Genomic DNA, 24144 nt, shown 5'->3' on the forward strand with positions numbered 1-24144 from the left:
ACCACTGACCACAGACTGTAGAGCTTAGGACAGAGACCATAGTCCAGCGAAAATAGAGCTTAGGTCAGGTACCACAGACCACAGACTGAAGAGCTTAGGACAGAGACCATAGTCCAGCGAACATAGAGCTTAGGACAGAGACCATAGTTCAGCGAACATAGAGCTTAGGCCAGGTACCACAGACCAGAGTCTGTAAAGCTTAGGACAGAAACCATAGTCCAGCGAACATAGAGCTTAGGCCAGGTACCACAGACCACAGACTGTAGAGCTTAGGTTAGAGACCATAGTCCAGCGAACATAGAGCTTAGGCCAGGTACCACAGACCACAGATTGCAGAGCTTATGACAGAGACCACAGTCCAGCGAACATAGAGCGTAGGCCAGGTACCACAGACCACAGACTGTAGAGCTTAGGACAGAGACCATAGTCCAGCGAACACAGAGCTTAGCCAGGTACCACAGACCACAGACTGTAGAGCTTAGGACAGAGACCATAGTCCAGCGAACATTAAGCTTAGGCCAGGTACCACAGACCACAGACTGCAGAGCTTAGGACAGAGACCATAGTCCAGCGAACATAGAGCTTAGGCCAGGTAGCACAGACCACAGACTGTAGAGGTTAGGACAGAGACCATAGTCCAGCGAACATAGAGCTTAGGCCAGGTACCACAGACCACAGACTGTAGAGCTTAGGACAGAGACCATAGTCCAGCGAACATAGAGCTTAGGCGAGGTACCACAGACCACAGACTGTAGTGCTTAGGACAGAGAACATAGTCCAGCGAACATAGAGCTTGGGCCAGGTACCACCGACCACAGACTGTAGAGATTAGGACAGAGACCATAGTCCAGCGAACATAGAGCTTAGGCCAGGTACCACAGACCACAGACTGTAGAGCTTAGGACAGAGACCATAGTCCAGCAAACAAAGAGCTTGGGCCAGGTACCACAGACCACTGACTGTAGAGATTAGGACAGAGACCATAGTCTAGCGAACATAGAGCTTAGGCCAGGTACCACAGACCACAGACTGTAGAGCTTAGGACAGAGACCATAGTCCAGCGAACATAGAGCTTGGGCCAGGTACCACAGACCGCAGACTGTAGAGATTAGGACAGAGACCATAGTCCAGCGAACATAGAGCTTAGGACAGAGACCATAGTTCAGCGAACATAGAGCTTAGGCCAGGTACCACAGACCACAGTCTGTAAAGCTTAGGACAGAGACCATAGTCCAACTAACATAGAGCTTAAGCCAGGTACCACAAACCACAGTCTGTAGAACTTAGGACAGAGACCATAGTCCAGCGAACATAGAGCTTAGGCCAGGTACCACAGACCACAGACTGTAGAGCTTAGGACAGAGACCATAATCCAGCGAATATAGAGATTAGGCCAGGTACCACAGATCACAGACTGTAGAGCTTAGGACAGAGACCATAGTCCAGCAAACATAGAGCTTATGACAGAGACCATAGTCCAGCGAACATAGAGCTTAGGCCAGGTACCACAGACCACAGACTGTAGAGCTTAGGACAGAGACCATAGTCCAGTGAACATAGACCTTAGGCCAGATACCACAGACAACAGACTGTAGAGATTAGGACAGAGACCATAGACCCGCGACCATAGAGCTTAGGCCAGGTACCACAGACCACAGACTGTAGAGCATAGGACAGAGACCATAGTCCAGCGAACATAGAGCTTGGGCCAGGTACCACAGACCACAGTCTGTAGAGTTTAGGACAGAGACCATAGTCCAGCGAACATAGAGCTTAGGCCAGGTACCACAGACCACAGACTGAAGAGCTTAGGTTAGAGACCATAGTCCAGCGAACATAGAGCTTAGGCCAGGTACCACAGACCACAGATTGCAGAGCTTATGACAGAGACCACAGTCCAGCGAACATAGAGCTTAGGCCAGGTACCACAGACCACAGACTGTAGAGCTTAGGACAGAGACCATAGTCCAGCGAACACAGAGCTTAGCCAGGTACCACAGACCACAGACTGTAGAGCTTAGGACAGAGACCATAGTCCAGCGAACATTTAGCTTAGGCCAGGTACCACAGACCACAGACTGTAGAGCTTAGGACAGAGACCATAGTCCAGCGAACATAGAGCTTAGGCCAGGTAGCACAGACCACAGACTGTAGAGGTTAGTACAGAGACCATAGTCCAGCGAACATAGAGCTTAGGCCAGGTACCACAGACCACAGACTGTAGAGCTTAGGACAGAGACCATAGTCCAGCGAACATAGAGCTTAGGCGAGGTACCACAGACCACAGACTGTAGTGCTTAGGACAGAGACCATAGTCCAGCGAAGATAGAGCTTAGGCCAGTTACCACAGACCACAGACTGTAGAGCTTAGGACAGAGACCATAGTCCAGCGAACATAGAGCTTAGACCAGCTACCACTGACCACAGACTGTAGAGCTTAGGACAGAGACCATAGTCCAGCGAACATAGAGCTTAGGTCAGGTACCACAGACCACAGACTGAAGAGCTTAGGACAGAGACCATAGTCCAGCGAACATAGAGCTTAGGACAGAGACCATAGTTCAGCGAACATAGAGCTTAGGCCAGGTACCACAGACCAGAGTCTGTAAAGCTTAGGACAGAGACCATAGTCCAACGAACATAGAGCTTAAGCCAGGTACCACAAACCACAGTCTGTAGAACTTAGGACAGAGACCATAGTCCAGCGAACATAGAGCTTAGGCCAGGTACCACAGACCACAGACTGTAGAGCTTAGGACAGAGACCATAATCCAGCCAATATAGAGATTAGGCCAGGTACCACAGATCACAGACTGTAGAGCTTAGGACAGAGACCATAGTCCAGCAAACATAGAGCTTATGACAGAGACCATAGTCCAGCGAACATAGAGCTTAGGCCAGGTACCACAGACCACAGACTGTAGAGCTTAGGACAGAGACCATAGTCCAGTGAACATAGACCTTAGGCCAGATACCACAGACCACAGACTGTAGAGATTAGGACAGAGACCATAGACCCGCGACCATAGAGCTTAGGCCAGGTACCACAGACCACAGACTGTAGAGCATAGGACAGAGACCATAGTCCTGCGAACATAGAGCTTGGGCCAGGTACCACAGACCACAGTCTGTAGAGCTTAGGACAGAGACCATAGTCCAGCGAACATAGAGCTTAGGCCAGGTACCACAGACCACAGACTGTAGAGCTTAGGGCAGAGACCATAGTCCAGCGAACACAGAGCTTAGCCAGGTACCACAGACCACAGACTGTAGAGCTTAGGACAGAGACCATAGTCCAGCGAACATTTAGCTTAGGCCAGGTACCACAGACCACAGACTGTAGAGCTTAGGACAGAGACCATAGTCCAGCGAACATAGAGCTTAGGCCAGGTAGCACAGACCACAGACTGTAGAGGTTAGGACAGAGACCATAGTCCAGCGAACATAGAGCTTAGGCCAGGTACCACAGACCACAGACTGTAGAGCTTAGGACAGAGACCATAGTCCAGCGAACATAGAGCTTAGGCGAGGTACCACAGACCACAGACTGTAGTGCTTAGGACAGAGACCATAGTCCAGCGAACATAGAGCTTGGGCCAGGTACCACCGACCACAGACTGTAGAGATTAGGACAGAGACCATAGTCCAGCGAACATAGAGCTTAGGCCAGGTACCACAGACCACAAACTGTAGAGCTTAGGACAGAGACCAGAGTCCAGCGAACAAAGAGCTTGGGCCAGGTACCACAGACCACTGACTGTAGAGATTAGGACAGAGACCATAGTCCAGCGAACATAGAGCTTAGGCCAGGTACCACAGACCACAGACTGTAGAGCTTAGGACAGAGACCATAGTCCAGCGAACATAGAGCTTGGGCCAGGTACCACAGACCGCAGACTGTAGAGATTAGGACAGAGACCATAGTCCAGCGAACATCGAGCTTACGGCAGGTACCAGAGACCACACACTGTAGAGCTTAGGACAGAGACCATAGTCCAGCGAACTTAGAGCTTAGTCCAGGTGCCACAGACCACAGTCCGTAGAGCTTAGGACATTGACCATAGTCCAGCGAAAATAGAGCTTAGGCCAGGTACCACAGACCAAAGACTGCAGAGCTTAGGACAGAGACAATAGTCTAGCGAACAAAGAGCTTAGGCCAGAGACCATAGTCCAGCGAAGATAGAGCTTAGGCCAGTTACCACAGACCACAGACTGTAGAGCTTAGGACAGAGACCATAGTCCAGCGAACATAGAGTTTAGGCCAGGTACCACAGACCACAGACTATAGTGCTTAGGACAGAGACCATAGTCCAGCGAACATACACCTTAGGCCAGGTACCACAGACCACAGACTGAAGAGCTTAGGACAGAGACCATAGTCCAGCGAACATAGAGCTTAGGCCAGGTACCACAGACCACAGAATGTAGAGCTTAGGAAAGAAACCATAGTCCAGCGAACATAGAGCTAAGGCCAGGTACCACAGACCACAGACTGTAGAGCTTAGGTTAGAGACCATAGTCCAGCGAACATAGAGCTTAGGCCAGGTACCACAGACCACAGATTACAGAGCTTATGACAGAGACCACAGTCCAGCGGACATAGAGCTTAGGCCAGGTACCACAGACCACAGACTGTAGAGCTTAGGACAGAGACCATAATGCAGCGAACACAGAGCTTAGCCAGGTACCACAGACCACAGACTGTAGAGCTTAGGACAGAGACCATAGTCCAGCGAACATAGAGCTTAGACCAGGTAGCACAGACCACAGACTGTAGAGGTTAGGACAGAGACCATAGTCCAGCGAACATAGAGCTTAGGCCAGGTACCACAGACCACAGACTGTAGAGCTTAGGACAGAGACCATAGTCCAGCAAACATAGAGCTTAGGCGAGGTACCACAGACCACAGACTGTAGTGCTTAGGACAGAGAACATAGTCCAGCGAACATAGAGCTTGGGCCAGGTACCACCGACCACAGACTGTAGAGATTAGGACAGAGACCATAGTCCAGCGAACATAGAGCTTAGGCCAGGTACCACAGACCACAGACTGTAGAGCTTAGGACAGAGACCATAGTCCAGCGAACAAAGAGCTTGGGCCAGGTACCACAGACCACTGACTGTAGAGATTAGGACAGAGACCATAGTCCAGCGAACATAGAGCTTAGGCCAGGTACCACAGACCACAGACTGTAGAGCTTAGGACAGAGACCATAGTCCAGCGAACATAGAGCTTGGGCCAGGTACCACAGACCGCAGACTGTAGAGATTAGGACAGAGACCATAGTCCAGCGAACATAGAGCTTAGTCCAGGTGCCACTGACCACAGTCCGTAGAGCTTAGGACATTGACCATAGTCCAGCGAAAATAGAGCTTAGGCCAGGTACCACAGACCACAGACTGCAGAGCTTAGGACAGAGACAATAGTCTAGCGAACATAGAGCTTAGGCCAGAGACCATAGTCCAGCGAAGATAGAGCTTAGGCCAGTTACCACAGACCACAGACTGTAGAGCTTAGGACAGAGACCATAGTCCAGCGAACATAGAGCTTAGGTCAGGTACCACAGACCACAGACTGAAGAGCTTAGGACAGAGACCATAGTCCAGCGAACATAGAGCTTAGGACAGAGACCATAGTTCAGCGAACATAGAGCTTAGGCTAGGTACCACAGACCAGAGTCTGTAAAGCTTAGGACAGAGACCATAGTCCAACGAACATAGAGCTTAAGCCAGGTACCACAAACCACAGTCTGTAGAACTTAGGACAGAGACCATAGTCCAGCGAAGATAGAGCTTAGGCCAGTTACCACAGACCACAGACTGTAGAGCTTAGGACAGAGACCATAGTCCAGCGAACATAGAGCTTAGGCCAGCTACCACTGACCACAGACTGTAGAGCTTAGGACAGAGACCATAGTCCAGCGAAAATAGAGCTTAGGTCAGGTACCACAGACCACAGACTGAAGAGCTTAGGACAGAGACCATAGTCCAGCGAACATAGAGCTTAGGACAGAGACCATAGTTCAGCGAACATAGAGCTTAGGCCAGGTACCACAGACCAGAGTCTGTAAAGCTTAGGACAGAGACCATAGTCCAACGAACATAGAGCTTAAGCCAGGTACCACAAACCACAGTCTGTAGAACTTAGGACAGAGACCATAGTCCAGCGAACATAGAGCTTAGGCCAGGTACCACAGACCACAGACTGTAGAGCTTAGGACAGAGACCATAATCCAGCGAATATAGAGATTAGGCCAGGTACCACAGATCACAGACTGTAGAGCTTAGGACAGAGACCATAGTCCAGCAAACATAGAGCTTATGACAGAGACCATAGTCCAGCGAACATAGAGCTTAGGCCAGGTACCACAGACCACAGACTGTAGAGCTTAGGACAGAGACCATAGTCCAGTGAACATAGACCTTAGGCCAGATACCACAGACCACAGACTGTAGAGATTAGGACAGAGACCATAGACCCGCGACCATAGAGCTTAGGCCAGGTACCACAGACCACAGACTGTAGAGCATAGGACAGAGACCATAGTCCAGCGAACATAGAGCTTGGGCCAGGTACCACAGACCACAGTCTGTAGAGCTCAGGACAGAGACCATAGTCCAGCGAACATACAGCTTAGGCCAGGTACCACAGACCACAGACTGTAGAGCTTAGGTTAGAGACCATAGTCCAGCGAACATAGAGCTTAGGCCAGGTACCACAGACCACAGATTGCAGAGCTTATGACAGAGACCACAGTCCAGCGAACATAGAGCTTAGGCCAGGTACCACAGACCACAGACTGTAGAGCTTAGGACAGAGACCATAGTCCAGCGAACACAGAGCTTAGCCAGGTACCACAGACCACAGACTGTAGAGCTTAGGACAGAGACCATAGTCCAGCGAACATTTAGCTTAGGCCAGGTACCACAGACCACAGACTGTAGAGCTTAGGAAAGAGACCATATTCCAGCGAACATAGAGCTTAGGCCAGGTAGCACAGACCACAGACTGTAGAGGTTAGGACAGAGACCATAGTCCAGCGAACATAGAGCTTAGGCCAGGTACCACAGACCACAGACTGTAGAGCTTAGGACAGAGACCATAGTCCAGCGAACATAGAGCTTAGGCGAAGTACCACAGACCACAGACTGTAGTGCTTAGGACAGAGACCATAGTCCAGCGAAGATAGAGCTTAGGCCAGTTACCACAGACCACAGACTGTAGAGCTTAGGACAGAGACCATAGTCCAGCGAACATAGAGCTTAGGCCAGCTACCACTGACCACAGACTGTAGAGCTTAGGACAGAGACCATAGTCCAGCGAAAATAGAGCTTAGGTCAGGTACCACAGACCACAGACTGAAGAGCTTAGGACAGAGACCATAGTCCAGCGAACATAGAGCTTAGGACAGAGACCATAGTTCAGCGAACATAGAGCTTAGGCCAGGTACCACAGACCAGAGTCTGTAAAGCTTAGGACAGAGACCATAGTCCAACGAACATAGAGCTTAAGCCAGGTACCACAAACCACAGTGTGTAGAACTTAGGACAGAGACCATAGTCCAGCGAACATAGAGCTTAGGCCAGGTACCACAGACCACAGACTGTAGAGCTTAGGACAGAGACCATAATCCAGTGAATATAGAGATTAGGCCAGGTACCACAGATCACAGACTGTAGAGCTTAGGACAGAGACCATAGTCCAGCAAACATAGAGCTTATGACAGAGATCATAGTCCAGCGAACATAGAGCTTAGGCCAGGTACCACAGACCACAGACTGTAGAGCTTAGGACAGAGACCATAGTCCAGTGAACCTAGACCTTAGGCCAGATAACACAGACCACAGACTGTAGAGATTAGGACAGAGACCATAGACCCGCGACCATAGAGCTTAGGCCAGGTACCACAGACCACAGACTGTAGAGCATAGGACAGAGACCATAGTCCAGCGAACATAGAGCTTGGGCCAGGTACCACAGACCACAGTCTGTAGAGCTCAGGACAGAGACCATAGTCCAGCGAACATACAGCTTAGGCCAGGTACCACAGACCACAGACTGTAGAGCTTAGGTTAGAGACCATAGTCCAGCGAACATAGAGCTTAGGCCAGGTACCACAGACCACAGATTGCAGAGCTTATGACAGAGACCACAGTCCAGCGAACATAGAGCTTAGGCCAGGTACCACAGACCACAGACTGTAGAGCTTAGGACAGAGACCATAGTCCAGCGAACACAGAGCTTAGCCAGGTACCACAGACCACAGACTGTAGAGCTTAGGACAGAGACCATAGTCCAGCGAACATTTAGCTTAGGCCAGGTACCACAGACCACAGACTGTAGAGCTTAGGAAAGAGACCATATTCCAGCGAACATAGAGCTTAGGCCAGGTAGCACAGACCACAGACTGTAGAGGTTAGGACAGAGACCATAGTCCAGCGAACATAGAGCTTAGGCCAGGTACCACAGACCACAGACTGTAGAGCTTAGGACAGAGACCATAGTCCAGCGAACATAGAGCTTAGGCGAAGTACCACAGACCACAGACTGTAGTGCTTAGGACAGAGACCATAGTCCAGCGAAGATAGAGCTTAGGCCAGTTACCACAGACCACAGACTGTAGAGCTTAGGACAGAGACCATAGTCCAGCGAACATAGAGCTTAGGCCAGCTACCACTGACCACAGACTGTAGAGCTTAGGACAGAGACCATAGTCCAGCGAAAATAGAGCTTAGGTCAGGTACCACAGACCACAGACTGAAGAGCTTAGGACAGAGACCATAGTCCAGCGAACATAGAGCTTAGGACAGAGACCATAGTTCAGCGAACATAGAGCTTAGGCCAGGTACCACAGACCAGAGTCTGTAAAGCTTAGGACAGAGACCATAGTCCAACGAACATAGAGCTTAAGCCAGGTACCACAAACCACAGTGTGTAGAACTTAGGACAGAGACCATAGTCCAGCGAACATAGAGCTTAGGCCAGGTACCACAGACCACAGACTGTAGAGCTTAGGACAGAGACCATAATCCAGTGAATATAGAGATTAGGCCAGGTACCACAGATCACAGACTGTAGAGCTTAGGACAGAGACCATAGTCCAGCAAACATAGAGCTTATGACAGAGATCATAGTCCAGCGAACATAGAGCTTAGGCCAGGTACCACAGACCACAGACTGTAGAGCTTAGGACAGAGACCATAGTCCAGTGAACCTAGACCTTAGGCCAGATAACACAGACCACAGACTGTAGAGATTAGGACAGAGACCATAGACCCGCGACCATAGAGCTTAGGCCAGGTACCACAGACCACAGACTGTAGAGCATAGGACAGAGACCATAGTCCAGCGAACATAGACCTTAGGCCAGATACCACAGACCACAGACTGTAGAGATTAGGACAGAGACCATAGTCCAGCGAACATAGAGCTTAGGCCAGGTACCACAGACCACAGACTGTAGAGCTTAGGACAGAGACCATAGTCCAGCGAACATAGAGCTTAGGCGAGGTACCACAGACCACAGACTGTAGTGCTTAGGACAGAGACCATAGTCCAGCGAAGATAGAGCTTAGGCCAGTTACCACAGACCACAGACTGTAGAGCTTAGGACAGAGACCATAGTCCAGCGAACATAGAGCTTAGGCCAGCTACCACTGACCACAGACTGTAGAGCTTAGGACAGAGACCATAGTCCAGCGAAAATAGAGCTTAGGTCAGGTACCACAGACCACAGACTGAAGAGCTTAGGACAGAGACCATAGTCCAGCGAACATAGAGCTTAGGACAGAGACCATAGTTCAGCGAACATAGAGCTTAGGCCAGGTACCACAGACCAGAGTCTGTAAAGCTTAGGACAGAGACCATAGTCCAACGAACATAGAGCTTAAGCCAGGTACCACAAACCACAGTCTGTAGAACTTAGGACAGAGACCATAGTCCAGCGAACATAGAGCTTAGGCCAGGTACCACAGACCACAGACTGTAGAGCTTAGGACAGAGACCATAATCCAGCGAATATAGAGATTAGGCCAGGTACCACAGATCACAGACTGTAGAGCTTAGGACAGAGACCATAGTCCAGCAAACATAGAGCTTATGACAGAGATCATAGTCCAGCGAACATAGAGCTTAGGCCAGGTACCACAGACCACAGACTGTAGAGCTTAGGACAGAGACCATAGTCCAGTGAACCTAGACCTTAGGCCAGATACCACAGACCACAGACTGTAGAGATTAGGACAGAGACCATAGACCCGCGACCATAGAGCTTAGGCCAGGTACCACAGACCACAGACTGTAGAGCATAGGACAGAGACCATAGTCCAGCGAACATAGACCTTAGGCCAGATACCACAGACCACAGACTGTAGAGATTAGGACAGAGACCATAGTCCAGCGAACATAGAGCTTAGGCCAGGTACCACAGACCACAGACTGTTGAGCTTAGGACAGAGACCATAGTCCACCGAACATAGAGCTTAGGCGAGATACCACAGACCACAGACTGTAGTGCTTAGGACAGAGACCATAGTCCAGCGAAGATAGAGCTTAGGCCAGTTACCACAGACCACAGACTGTAGAGCTTAGGACAGAGACCATAGTCCAGCAAACATAGAGCTTAGGCCAGCTACCACTGACCACAGACTGTAGAGCTTAGGACAGAGACCATAGTCCAGCGAAAATAGAGCTTAGGTCAGGTACCACAGACCACAGACTGAAGAGCTTAGGACAGAGACCATAGTCCAGCGAACATAGAGCTTAGGACAGAGACCATAGTTCAGCGAACATAGAGCTTAGGCCAGGTACCACAGACCAGAGTCTGTAAAGCTTAGGACAGAGACCATAATCCAGCGAATATAGAGATTAGGCCAGGTACCACAGATCACAGACTGTAGAGCATAGGACAGAGACCATAGTCCAGCGAACATAGACCTTAGGCCAGATACCACAGACCACACACTGTAGAGATTAGGACAGAGACCATAGTCCAGCGAACATAGAGCTTAGGCCAGGTACCACAGACCACAGACTGTAGAGCTTAGGACAGAGACCATAGTCCAGCGAACACAGAGCTTAGGCGAGGTACCACAGACCACAGACTGTAGTGCTTAGGACAGAGACCATAGTCCAGCGAACATAGAGCTTGGGCCAGGTACCACCGACCACAGACTGTAGAGATTAGGACAGAGACCATAGTCCAGCGAACATAGAGCTTAGGCCAGGTACCACAGACCACAGACTGTAGAGCTTAGGGCAGAGACCATAGTCCAGCGAACATAGAGCTTGGGCCAGGTACCACAGACCGCAGACTGTAGAGATTAGGACAGAGACCATAGTCCAGCGAACATCGAGCTTACGGCAGGTACCAGAGACCACACACTATAGAGCTTAGTACAGAGACCATAGTCCAGCGAACATAGAGCTTAGTCCAGGTGCCACAGACCACAGTCCGTAGAGCTTAGGACATTGACCATAGTCCAGCGAAAATAGAGCTTAGGCCAGGTACCACAGACCACAGACTGCAGAGCTTAGGACAGAGACAATAGTCTAGCGAACATAGAGCTTAGGCCAGAGACCATAGTCCAGCGAAGATAGAGCTTAGGCCAGTTACCACAGACCACAGACGGTAGAGCTTAGGACAGAGACCATAGTCCAGCGAACATGGAGCTTAGGCCAGCTACCACTGACCACAGACTGTAGAGCTTAGGACAGAGACCATAGTCCAGCGAACATAGAGCTTAGGTCAGGTACCACAGACCACAGACTGAAGAGCTTAGGACAGAGACCATAGTCCAGCGAACATAGAGCTTAGGACAGAGACCATAGTTCAGCGAACATAGAGCTTAGGCCAGGTACCACAGACCACAGTCTGTAAAGCTTAGGACAGAGACCATAGTCCAACGAACATAGAGCTTAAGCCAGGTACCACAAACCACAGTCTGTAGAACTTAGGACAGAGACCATAGTCCAGCGAACATAGAGCTTAGGCCAGGTACCACAGACCACAGACTGTAGAGCTTAGGACAGAGAACATAGTCCAGCGAATATAGAGATTAGGCCAGGTACCACAGATCACAGACTGTAGAGCTTAGGACAGAGACCATAGTCCAGCAAACATAGAGCTTATGACAGAGACCATAGTCCAGCGAACATAGAGCTTAGGCCAGGTACCACAGACCACAGACTGTACAGCTTAGGACAGGGACCATCGTCCAGCGAACATAGAGCTTAGGCCAGGTACCACTGACCACAGACTGTATAGCTTAGGACAGGGACCATCGTCCAGCGAACATAGAGCTTAGGCCAGGTACCACTGACCACAGACTGTATAGCTTAGGACAGGGACCATCGTCCAGCGAACATAGAGCTTAGGCCAGGCACCACAGACCACAGACTGTAGAGCTTAGGACAGAGACCATAGTCCAGTGAACATAGAGGTTAGGACAGGTAGCACAGACGACAGACTGAAGAGCTTAGGACAGAGACCATAGTCCAGCGAACATAGAGCATAGGACAGAGACCATAGTCCAGCGAACATAGAGCATAGGACAGAGACCATAGTCCAGCGAACATAGAGCTTGGGCCAGGTACCACATACCACAGACTGTAGAGCTTAGGACAGAGACCATCGTCCAGCGAACATAGAGCTTAGGCCAGGCACCACAGACCGCAGACTGTCGAGCTCAGGACAGGGAACATAGTCCAGTGAACATAGAGCTTAGGCCAGGTACCACCTGACCACAGACTGAAGAGCTTAGGACAGAGACCATAGTCCAGCTAACATAGAGCTTAGGACAGAGACCATAGTCCAGCGAACATAGAGCTTGGGCCAGGTACCACAGACCACAGACTGTAGAGCTTAGGACAGAGACCATACTCCAGCGAACATAGAGCTTAGGCCAGGTACCACTGACCACAGACTGCAGAGCTTAGGACAGAGACCATAGGCCAGCGAACATAGAGCTTAGGCCAGATACCATAGTCCAGCGAACATAGAGCTTAGGCCAGGTACCACAGACCACAGACTGTAGAGCTTAGGACAGAGACCATAGTCCAGCGAACATTTAGCTTAGGCCAGGTACCACAGACCACAGACTGTAGAGCTTAGGACAGAGACCATAATCCAGCGAACATAGAGCTTAGGCCAGGTACCACAGACCACAGAATGCAGAGCTTAGGACAGAGACCATAGTCCAGCGAACAAAGAGCTTACGGCAGGTACCAGAGACCACACACTGTAGACCTTAGGCCAGAGACCATAGTCCAGCGAACATAGAGCTTAGGCCAGGTACCACAGACCACAGACTGTAGAGCTTAGGACAGAGACCATAGTCCAGCGAACATAGACCTTAGGCCAGAGACCATAGTCCAACGAACATAGAGCTTAGGCCAGTTAACACAGACCACAGACCGTAGAGCTTAGGACAGAGACCATAGTCCAGCGAACATAGAGCTTAGGCCAGCTACCACTGACCACAGACTGTAGAGCTTAGGACAAAGACCATAGTCCAGCGAACATAGAGCTTAGGTCAGGTACCACAAACCACAGACTGAAGAGCTTAGGACAGAGACCATAGTCCAGCGAACATAGAGATTAGGCCAGGTACCACAGACCACAGACTGTAGAGCTTAGGACAGAGACCATAGTCCAGAGAACATAGAGCTTAGGACAGAGACCATAGTCCAGCGAACATAGAGCTTAGGCCAGGTACCACAGTCCACAGACTGTAGAGCATAGGACAGAAACCATAGTCCAGCGAACATAGAGCTTGGGCCAGGTACCACAGACCACAGTCTGTAGAGCTTAGGACAGAGACCATAGTCCAGCGAACATAGAGCTTAGGCCAGGTACCACAGACCACAGTCTGTAGAACTTAGGACAGAGACCATAGTCCAGCGAACATAGAGCTTAGGCCAGGTACCACAGACAACAGACTGTAGAGCTTAGGACAGAGACCATAGTTCAGCGAACATAGAGATTAGGCCAGGTACCACAGACCACAGACTGTAGAGCTTAGGACAGAGACCATAGTCCAGAGAACATAGAGCTTAGGACAGAGACCATAGTCCAGCGAACATAGAGCTTAGGCCAGGTACCACAGTCCACAGACTGTAGAGCATAGGACAGAGACCATAGTCCAGCGAACATAGAGCTTGGGCCAGGTACCACAGACCACAGTCTGTAGAGCTTAGGACAGAGACCATAGTCCAGCGAACATAGAGCTTAGGCCAGGTACCACAGACCACAGTCTGTACAGCATAGGACAGAGACCAAAGTCCAGCGAACATAGAGCTTGGGCCAGGTACCACAGACCGCAGACTGTAGAGCTTAGGACAGAGACCATAGACCAGCGAACATAGAGCTTAGGCCTGGTACCACAGACCACTGTCTGTAGAGCTTAGGACAGGGACCATCGTCCAGCGAACATAGAGCTTCGGCCAAGGTACCACAGACCACAGTCTGTAGAGCTTAGGACGGGGACCATCGTCCAGCGAACATAGAGCTTAGGCCAGACACCACAGACCACAGACTGTAGAGCTTACGACAGAGACCATAGTCCAGCGAACAAAGAGCTTAGGCCAGGTACCTCAGACCACAGACAGTAGAGCTTAGGACAGAGACCATAGTCCAGCGAACATAGAGCTTAGGCCAGGTACCAGAGACCACGGACTGTAGAGCTTAGGACAGAGACCACAGTCCAGCGAACATAGACCATAGGCCAGGTACCACTGAACACAGACTGTAGAGCTTAGGACAGAGACCATAATCCAGCGAACATAGAGCTTAGGCCAGGTACCACAGACCACAGACGGTAGATCTTAGGACAGAGACCATAGTCCAGCGAACATAGAGCTTAGGCCAGTTACCACAGTCCACAGTCGGTAGAGCTTATGACAGAGACCATAGTCCAGCGAACATAGAGCTTAGGACAGAGACGATAGTCCAGCGAACATAGAGCTTAGGCCAGGTACCACAAGACCACAGACTGTATAGCTTAGGACAGAGACCACACTCCAGCGAACATAGAGCTCAGGCCAGATACCACAGACCACAGTCTGTAGAGCTTAGGACAGAGACCATAGTCCAGCGAACATAGACCTTAGGCCAGGTACCACAAACCACAGACTGAAGAGCTTAGGACAAAGACCATAGTCCAGCGAACATAGAGCTTAGGACAGAGACCATAGTTCAGCGAACATAGAGCTTAGGCCAGGTACCACAGACCACAGTCTGTAAAGCTTAGGACAGAGACCATAGTCCAGCGAACATAGAGATTAGGCCAGGTACCACAGACCACAGACTGTAGAGCTTAGGACAGAGACCATAGTCCAGCGAACATAGAGCTTAGGACAGAGACCATAGTCCAGCGAACATAGAGCTTAGGCCAGGTACCACAGTCCACAGACTGTAGAGCATAGGACAGAGACCATAGTCCAGCGAACATAGAGCTTGGGCCAGGTACCACAGACCACAGTCTGTAGAGCTTAGGACAGAGACCATAGTCCAGCGAACATAGAGCTTAGGCCAGGTACCACAGACCACAGTCTGTAGAACTTAGGACAGAGACCATAGTCCAGCGAACATAGAGCTTAGGCCAGGTACCACAGACAACAGACTGTAGAGCTTAGGACAGAGACCATAGTCCAGCGAACATAGAGATTACGCCAGGTACCACAGACCACAGACTGTAGAGCTTAGGACAGAGACCATAGTCCAGCGAACATAGAGCTTAGGACAGAGACCATAGTCCAGCGAACATAGAGCTTAGGCCAGGTACCACAGTCAACAGACTGTAGAGCATAGGACAGAGACCATAGTCCAGCGAACATAGAGCTTGGGCCAGGTACCACAGACCACAGTCTGTAGAGCTTAGGACAGAGACCATAGTCCAGCGAACATAGAGCTTAGGCAAGGTACCACAGACCACAGTCTGTTCAGCATAGGACAGAGACCAAAGTCCAGTGAACATAGAGCTTGGGCCAGGTACCACAGACCGCAGACTGTAGAGCTTAGGACAGAGACCATAGACCAGCGAACATAGAGCTTAGGCCAGGTACCACATACCACAGTCTGTAGAGCATAGGACAGAGACCATATTCCAGCGAACATAGAGCCTCGGCCTGGTACCACAGACCACTGTCTGTAGAGCTTAGGACAGGGACCATCGTCCAGCGAACATAGAGCTTCGGCCAAGGTACCACAGACCACAGTCTGTAGAGCTTAGGACGGGGACCATCGTCCAGCGAACATAGAGATTAGGCCAGGTACCACAGACCACAGACTGTAGAGCTTAGGACAGAGACCATAGTCCAGCGAACATAGAGCTTAGGACAGAGACCATAGTCCAGCGAACATAGAGCTTAGGCCAGGTACCACAGTCCACAGACTGTAGAGCATAGGACAGAGACCATAGTCCAGCGAACATAGAGCTTGGGCCAGGTACCACAGACCGCAGTCTGTAGAGCTTAGGACAGAGACCATAGTCCAGCGAACATAGAGCTTAGGCCAGGTACCACAGACCACAGTCTGTAGAACTTAGGACAGAGACCATAGTCCAGCGAACATAGAGCTTAGGCCAGGTACCACAGACAACAGACTGTAGAGCTTAGGACAGAGACCATAGTCCAGCGAACATAGAGATTAGGCCAGGTACCACAGACCACAGACTGTAGAGCTTAGGACAGAGACCATAGTCCAGCGAACATAGAGCTTAGGACAGAGACCATAGTCCAGCGAACATAGAGCTTAGGCCAGGTACCACAGTCAACAGACTGTAGAGCATAGGACAGAGACCATAGTCCAGCGAACATAGAGCTTGGGCCAGGTACCACAGACCACAGTCTGTAGAGCTTAGGACAGAGACCATAGTCCAGCGAACATAGAGCTTAGGCAAGGTACCACAGACCACAGTCTGTTCAGCATAGGACAGAGACCAAAGTCCAGTGAACATAGAGCTTGGGCCAGGTACCACAGACCGCAGACTGTAGAGCTTAGGACAGAGACCATAGACCAGCGAACATAGAGCTTAGGCCAGGTACCACATACCACAGTCTGTAGAGCATAGGACAGAGACCATATTCCAGCGAACATAGAGACTCGGCCTGGTACCACAGACCACTGTCTGTAGAGCTTAGGACAGGGACCATCGTCCAGCGAACATAGAGCTTCGGCCAAGGTACCACAGACCACAGTCTGTAGAGCTTAGGACGGGGACCATCGTCCAGCGAACATAGAGCTTAGGCCAGACACCACAGACCACAGACTGTAGAGCTTAGGACAGAGACCATAGTCCAGCGAACAAAGAGCTTAGGCCTGGTACCTCAGACCACAGACAGTAGAGCTTAGGACAGAGACCATAGTCCAGCGAACATAGAGCTTAGGCCAGGTACCAGAGACCACGGACTGTAGAGCTTAGGACAGAGACCACAGTCCAGCGAACATAGACCATAGGCCAGGTACCACTGAACACAGACTGTAGAGCTTAGGACAGAGACCATAATCCAGCGAACATAGAGCTTAGGCCAGGTACCACAGACCACAGACGGTAGATCTTAGGACAGAGACCATAGTCCAGCGAACATAGAGCTTAGGCCATGTACCACAGACCAAAGACCACAGACTGTAGAGCTTAGGACAGAGACCATAGTCCATCGAACATAGAGCTTAGGCCAGTTACCACAGTCCACAGTCGGTAGAGCTTATGACAGAGACCATAGTCCAGCGAACATAGAGCTTAGGACAGAGACGATAGTCCAGCGAACATAGAGCTTAGGCCTGGTACCACAAGACCACAGACTGTATAGCTTAGGACAGAGACCACACTCCAGCGAACATAGAGCTCAGGCCAGATACCACAGACCACAGTCTGTAGAGCTTAGGACAGAGACCATAGTCCAGCGAACATAGACCTTAGGCCAGGAACCACAGACCACAGACTGTAGAGCTTAGGACAGACACCATTGTCCAGCGAACATAGAGCTTAGGCCAGGTACCACAGACCACAGACTGTACAGCTTAGGACAGGGACCATAGTCCAGCGAACATAGAACTTAGGCCAGGTACCACAGACCACAGACTGTAGAGCTTAGGACAGAGACCATAGTCCAGCGAACATAGAGCTAATCCAGGTACCACAGACCACAGAATGTAGAGCTTAGGACAGAGACCATCGTCCAGCGAACATAGAGCTTAGGCCAGGTACCACTGACCACAGACTGTATAGCTTAGGACAGGGACCATCGTCCAGCGAACATAGAGCTTAGGCCAGGCACCACAGACCACAGACTGTAGAGCTTTGGACAGGGACCATAGTCCAGTGAACACAGAGCTTAGGCCAGGTACCACTGACCACAGACTGAAGAGCTTAGGACAGAGACCATAGTCCAGCGAACATAGAGCATAGGACAGAGACCATAGTCCAGCGAACATAGAGCATAGGACAGAGACCATAGTCCAGCGAACATAGAGCTTGGGCCAGGTACCACATACCACAGACTGTAGAGCTTAGGACAGAGACCATCGTCCAGCGAACATAGAGCTTAGGCCAGGCACCACAGACCGCAGACTGTCGAGCTCAGGACAGGGAACATAGTCCAGTGAACATAGAGCTTAGGCCAGGCACCACCTGACCACAGACTGAAGAGCTTAGGACAGAGACCATAGTCCAGCTAACATAGAGCTTAGGACAGAGACCATAGTCCAGCGAACATAGAGCTTGGGCCAGGTACCACAGACCACAGACTGTAGAGCTTAGGACAGAGACCATACTCCAGCGAACATAGAGCTTAGGCCAGGTACCACTGACCACAGACTGCAGAGCTTAGGACAGAGACCATAGGCCAGCGAACATAGAGCTTAGGCCAGATACCATAGTCCAGCGAACATAGAGCTTAGGCCAGGTACCACAGACCACAGACTGTAGAGCTTAGGACAGAGACCATAGTCCAGCGAACATTTAGCTTAGGCCAGGTACCACAGACCACTGTCTGTAGAGCTTAGGACAGGGACCATCGTCCAGCGAACATAGAGCTTCGGCCAAGGTACCACAGACCACAGTCTGTAGAGCTTAGGACGGGGACCATCGTCCAGCGAACATAGAGCTTAGGCCAGACACCACAGACCACAGACTGTAGAGCTTAGGACAGAGACCATAGTCCAGCGAACAAAGAGCTTAGGCCTGGTACCTCAGACCACAGACAGTAGAGCTTAGGACAGAGACCATAGTCCAGCGAACATAGAGCTTAGGCCAGGTACCAGAGACCACGGACTGTAGAGCTTAGGACAGAGACCACAGTCCAGCGAACATAGACCATAGGCCAGGTACCACTGAACACAGACTGTAGAGCTTAGGACAGAGACCATAATCCAGCGAACATAGAGCTTAGGCCAGGTACCACAGACCACAGACGGTAGATCTTAGGACAGAGACCATAGTCCAGCGAACATAGAGCTTAGGCCATGTACCACAGACCAAAGACCACAGACTGTAGAGCTTAGGACAGAGACCATAGTCCATCGAACATAGAGCTTAGGCCAGTTACCACAGTCCACAGTCGGTAGAGCTTATGACAGAGACCATAGTCCAGCGAACATAGAGCTTAGGACAGAGACGATAGTCCAGCGAACATAGAGCTTAGGCCTGGTACCACAAGACCACAGACTGTATAGCTTAGGACAGAGACCACACTCCAGCGAACATAGAGCTCAGGCCAGATACCACAGACCACAGTCTGTAGAGCTTAGGACAGAGACCATAGTCCAGCGAACATAGACCTTAGGCCAGGAACCACAGACCACAGACTGTAGAGCTTAGGACAGACACCATTGTCCAGCGAACATAGAGCTTAGGCCAGGTACCACAGACCACAGACAGTACAGCTTAGGACAGGGACCATAGTCCAGCGAACATAGAACTTAGGCCAGGTACCACAGACCACAGACTGTAGAGCTTAGGACAGAGACCATAGTCCAGCGAACATAGAGCTAATCCAGGTACCACAGACCACAGAATGTAGAGCTTAGGACAGAGACCATCGTCCAGCGAACATAGAGCTTAGGCCAGGTACCACTGACCACAGACTGTATAGCTTAGGACAGGGACCATCGTCCAGCGAACATAGAGCTTAGGCCAGGCACCACAGACCACAGACTGTAGAGCTTTGGACAGGGACCATAGTCCAGTGAACACAGAGCTTAGGCCAGGTACCACTGACCACAGACTGAAGAGCTTAGGACAGAGACCATAGTCCAGCGAACATAGAGCATAGGACAGAGACCATAGTCCAGCGAACATAGAGCATAGGACAGAGACCATAGTCCAGCGAACATAGAGCTTGGGCCAGGTACCACATACCACAGACTGTAGAGCTTAGGACAGAGACCATCGTCCAGCGAACATAGAGCTTAGGCCAGGCACCACAGACCGCAGACTGTCGAGCTCAGGACAGGGAACATAGTCCAGTGAACATAGAGCTTAGGCCAGGCACCACCTGACCACAGACTGAAGAGCTTAGGACAGAGACCATAGTCCAGCTAACATAGAGCTTAGGACAGAGACCATAGTCCAGCGAACATAGAGCTTGGGCCAGGTACCACAGACCACAGACTGTAGAGCTTAGGACAGAGACCATACTCCAGCGAACATAGAGCTTAGGCCAGGTACCACTGACCACAGACTGCAGAGCTTAGGACAGAGACCATAGGCCAGCGAACATAGAGCTTAGGCCAGATACCATAGTCCAGCGAACATAGAGCTTAGGCCAGGTACCACAGACCACAGACTGTAGAGCTTAGGACAGAGACCATAGTCCAGCGAACATTTAGCTTAGGCCAGGTACCACAGACAACAGACTGTAGAGCTTAGGACAGAGACCATAATCCAGCGAACATAGAGCTTAGGCCAGGTACCACAGACCACAGAATGTAGAGCTTAGGACAGAGACCATTGTCCAGCGAACAAAGAGCTTACGGCAGGTACCAGAGACCACACACTGTAGACCTTAGGCCACAGACCATAGTCCAGCGAACATAGAGCTTAGGCCAGGTACCACAGACCACAGACTGTAGAGCTTAGGACAGAGACCATAGTCCAGCGAACATAGACCTTAGGCCAGAGACCATAGTCCAGCGAACATAGAGCTTAGGCCAGGTACCACAGTCAACAGACTGTAGAGCATAGGACAGAGACCATAGTCCAGCGAACATAGAGCTTGGGCCAGGTACCACAGACCACAGTCTGTAGAGCTTAGGACAGAGACCATAGTCCAGCGAACATAGAGCTTAGGCAAGGTACCACAGACCACAGTCTGTTCAGCATAGGACAGAGACCAAAGTCCAGTGAACATAGAGCTTGGGCCAGGTACCACAGACCGCAGACTGTAGAGCTTAGGACAGAGACCATAGACCAGCGAACATAGAGCTTAGGCCAGGTACCACATACCACAGTCTGTAGAGCATAGGACAGAGACCATATTCCAGCGAACATAGAGCCTCGGCCTGGTACCACAGACCACTGTCTGTAGAGCTTAGGACAGGGACCATCGTCCAGCGAACATAGAGCTTCGGCCAAGGTACCACAGACCACAGTCTGTAGAGCTTAGGACGGGGACCATCGTCCAGCGAACATAGAGCTTAGGCCAGACACCACAGACCACAGACTGTAGAGCTTAGGACAGAGACCATAGTCCAGCGAACAAACAGCTTAGGCCTGGTACCTCAGACCACAGACAGTAGAGCTTAGGACAGAGACCATAGTCCAGCGAACATAGAGCTTAGGCCAGGTACCAGAGACCACGGACTGTAGAGCTTAGGACAGAGACCACAGTCCAGCGAACATAGACCATAGGCCAGGTACCACTGAACACAGACTGTAGAGCTTAGGACAGAGACCATAATCCAGCGAACATAGAGCTTAGGCCAGGTACCACAGACCACAGACGGTAGATCTTAGGACAGAGACCATAGTCCAGCGAACATAGAGCTTAGGCCATGTACCACAGACCAAAGACCACAGACTGTAGAGCTTAGGACAGAGACCATAGTCCATCGAACATAGAGCTTAGGCCAGTTACCACAGTCCACAGTCGGTAGAGCTTATGACAGAGACCATAGTCCAGCGAACATAGAGCTTAGGACAGAGACGATAGTCCAGCGAACATAGAGCTTAGGCCTGGTACCACAAGACCACAGACTGTATAGCTTAGGACAGAGACCACACTCCAGCGAACATAGAGCTCAGGCCAGATACCACAGACCACAGTCTGTAGAGCTTAGGACAGAGACCATAGTCCAGCGAACATAGACCTTAGGCCAGGAACCACAGACCACAGACTGTAGAGCTTAGGACAGACACCATTGTCCAGCGAACATAGAGCTTAGGCCAGGTACCACAGACCACAGACTGTACAGCTTAGGACAGGGACCATAGTCCAGCGAACATAGAACTTAGGCCAGGTACCACAGACCACAGACTGTAGAGCTTAGGACAGAGACCATAGTCCAGCGAACATAGAGCTAATCCAGGTACCACAGACCACAGAATGTAGAGCTTAGGACAGAGACCATCGTCCAGCGAACATAGAGCTTAGGCCAGGTACCACTGACCACAGACTGTATAGCTTAGGACAGGGACCATCGTCCAGCGAACATAGAGCTTAGGCCAGGCACCACAGACCACAGACTGTAGAGCTTTGGACAGGGACCATAGTCCAGTGAACACAGAGCTTAGGCCAGGTACCACTGACCACAGACTGAAGAGCTTAGGACAGAGACCATAGTCCAGCGAACATAGAGCATAGGACAGAGACCATAGTCCAGCGAACATAGAGCATAGGACAGAGACCATAGTCCAGCGAACATAGAGCTTGGGCCAGGTACCACATACCACAGACTGTAGAGCTTAGGACAGAGACCATCGTCCAGCGAACATAGAGCTTAGGCCAGGCACCACAGACCGCAGACTGTCGAGCTCAGGACAGGGAACATTGTCCAGTGAACATAGAGCTTAGGCCAGGCACCACCTGACCACAGACTGAAGAGCTTAGGACAGAGACCATAGTCCAGCTAACATAGAGCTTAGGACAGAGACCATAGTCCAGCGAACATAGAGCTTGGGCCAGGTACCACAGACCACAGACTGTAGAGCTTAGGACAGAGACCATACTCCAGCGAACATAGAGCTTAGGCCAGGTACCACTGACCACAGACTGCAGAGCTTAGGACAGAGACCATAGGCCAGCGAACATAGAGCTTAGGCCAGATACCATAGTCCAGCGAACATAGAGCTTAGGCCAGGTACCACAGACCACAGACTGTAGAGCTTAGGACAGAGACCATAGTCCAGCGAACATTTAGCTTAGGCCAGGTACCACAGACAACAGACTGTAGAGCTTAGGACAGAGACCATAATCCAGCGAACATAGAGCTTAGGCCAGGTACCACAGACCACAGAATGTAGAGCTTAGGACAGAGACCATAGTCCAGCGAACAAAGAGCTTACGGCAGGTACCAGAGACCACACACTGTAGACCTTAGGCCACAGACCATAGTCCAGCGAACATAGAGCTTAGGCCAGGTACCACAGACCACAGACTGTAGAGCTTAGGACAGAGACCATAGTCCAGCGAACATAGACCTTAGGCCAGAGACCATAGTCCAGCGAACATAGAGCTTAGGCCAGTTACCACAGACCACAGACCGTAGAGCTTAGGACAGAGACCATAGTCCAGCGAACATAGAGCTTAGGCCAGCTACCACTGACCACAGACTGTAGAGCTTAGGACAGAGACCATAGTCCAGCGAACATAGAGCTTAGGTCAGGTACCACAAACCACAGACTGAAGAGCTTAGGACAAAGACCATAGTCCAGCGAACATAGAGCTTAGGACAGAGACCATAGTTCAGCGAACATAGAGCTTAGGCCAGGTCCCACAGACCACAGTCTGTAAAGCTTAGGACAGAGACCATAGTCCAGCGAACATAGAGATTAGGCCAGGTACCACAGACCACAGACTGTAGAGCTTAGGACAGAGACCATAGTCCAGCGAACATAGAGCTTAGGACAGAGACCATAGTCCAGCGAACATAGAGCTTAGGCCAGGTACCACAGTCCACAGACTGTAGAGCATAGGACAGAGACCA

Source organism: Hypanus sabinus, chromosome 22 (assembly GCF_030144855.1).
Source record: "Hypanus sabinus isolate sHypSab1 chromosome 22, sHypSab1.hap1, whole genome shotgun sequence".
Lineage (NCBI taxonomy): Eukaryota > Metazoa > Chordata > Chondrichthyes > Myliobatiformes > Dasyatidae > Hypanus > Hypanus sabinus.